This window comes from Arachis duranensis, chromosome 3 (assembly GCF_000817695.3).
Source record: "Arachis duranensis cultivar V14167 chromosome 3, aradu.V14167.gnm2.J7QH, whole genome shotgun sequence".
Classification (NCBI taxonomy): Eukaryota; Viridiplantae; Streptophyta; class Magnoliopsida; order Fabales; family Fabaceae; genus Arachis; species Arachis duranensis.
Window position 1 is genome coordinate 93786339 of NC_029774.3, and position 2505 is coordinate 93788843.

The following is a 2505-nucleotide window of genomic DNA, read 5'->3' on the forward strand; positions in this document are numbered from 1 at the left end:
TGAATAGGATTTTAGAGTGTAAGATGAAGAAAGAAAAGTTTTCTCCCTTTCCTACCAATTTTCACCCTTTCATATTGTCATTCGTACTCTTTGCCAGTTGGGATATATATATTATTTGGTATTTATTAAAATCAGTTATTAATTTATTATTAGTAAAATATATATTTAAAATAAATTAAATTATATATATTTATATATAATAATTAATTTATTAATCAATTTTTTGTGTATATATAATAATTTTGTTAATCGGCACTATAAAAGAACAAGTACCATATATCAATAGTAAGAGTGAATTGAATTCTGTATAGCTTACACTGATGTGTATTAACATTTGTATTCAATAATAGTAATAATATTGAAGATAATTGACCCCATAAAAAAAAAGCCCATCAAAAAAATATTGAAGATAATTGAATTTTTTAATATTTTTTACAAGTCAACATATCATTATACTGTTGTCACGTGGATGAGCATTTTGATATACATTAGAGACGAGCATTTAAAGTGCCACATAAGAGCATTTATGGTGCCACATAATGCAATGGCACAAGCCATTTGCTCTCTCCATGTTTGCCAAGATATATTGCAGGTTTTAGTTTGTCAGAGATATAATTATTAGGATTATATTTTAGTTTAAATTTTTAAAATGAATAATTTTATGATATATTATTATTATAAAAGGATGTAAAAAGAATTGACGGTTATTTTTTGTTGTTGATATTTTTTGATAATTTATTGTCGATATTTATAAAAAAATATTTAAAAATAAATAATAAAATTAATAGTTTGGTTGTCGATTTTTTTTTATGCATGAACCCTTTTTTTAATATCGTCACATTGTCGATGAACTAGGAGTTGAAAATACTTATTTTAAAATCGACGAATATGACATTTATTTTATTATTTAAATTATCGACAATGTTTATTGTCGATAATTTTAAACGATCTAAATTGTTTTTTAAAATCAAATAAACGGTAATAATTTAATGTATAAATTAAAATAGATGCTTAAAATGTTATATGCTTTTTTTAAAATTAAAATCGACAAATTTACTCTCGATTTTTATTACTAAAAACAAAATTCCGCGTCCACTTCCTACTCTAAAGTTTAGAAACGCTATTTCATCATTAATCCCCAAATTCACACAATTTTTATCACTAACCCCGCATCCACTTTTCTCAAATTTCCCATTTTATTACTAATTTCCAAATTCACACCATTTTAAATGTTATTTTTTTGTTAACATAATCGTTCCGTCACAGTTGTGCCGCTGTCACTCTTCTTGCTAGCACCACCCTTTGCGCTCTATTGTTGCCGTGCTACTGTTACTCTCCACATTCACGTCAATATCGCTCCTTTTAGATAAGATGTCAGAAAAACAAGTTTTCAAATATATTATTAACAGTTAATGACTGTCGTAATAAAAATCTTAAACATATTCTTGCATTGCAATAATTATAAGAAGATGCTCAACGTTTTTCTTATATGATGCTTTGTTTGACATTTGGTCATTATATACATTGATGCTGAAAATGATTACAACTAAAAATATTATCAAATTTGTTTTGACAATTCACAACTGTGAAAATATAGTATTGAATATTTTTTATTTTACAATTGTAAATGACCATAAGATATTCTTTGATAAATTAATTATTTAACTTTTAATAACTATATAAAAAGCTCTTTTTTCTTATGATATTAGTACGTATTCAGTAGTTTATGCTATGTTACATTATTCGAAGTATTTTTCATTTTTTTGAGTTTATAAATTCGTATTCACTTAATTATTGACACGAGCAAACGGAGCTAGTGATTGATGCATGACTTCCATTTTATGCCCATTCCTACATATAGAAATTAACTATTGGTAGGGGCATCTAAATTAATCTGTACAAAATGAATTATGATAAAAGATTTAAAAAAAGCTGAAAATATCCTTTTCTGAAAAAATGGTTTATAAAATTTATCAGTTCAGTTTGTTTTTCATTTTAATTTCTAGATTTGAACCAAAGAAAACTGAATTGAAGCAATTAGCAGATCTCATTAATTAATAACAAAACTCCATCAACAGACATATCATCATCATAAGTTCCTTTTCGTATCTGGAGATTGTGCCCTAATATTATTGGTAAAATAATTAATTAAATCCACGTAAACTTCCTTGAGTTTGCATAACAATATAAGTTTAAATTCACATTTCAGCGATAGGCAGAAGTGAAGAAGAGTTTGCTTTCTGACATTGTGCCTACCCTATTCCCTTCCTAGTTTCTATATTGAAATAGCCCTTTTTTATAATATCACGTAAACTCCCATTATTTCCTTATTTATAAGATCACTTCTATTCTTCTTAGCCTTAAAAAAAATGATAAGTGCACCCTAAAAATAACCATCAAATAAGTTATTATATACTTATATTAAATATACGTATAATTTATTTTATTTTACATATATATTTTGTATCTTAATATATATTATATATTGATGATTGATTTTGATAA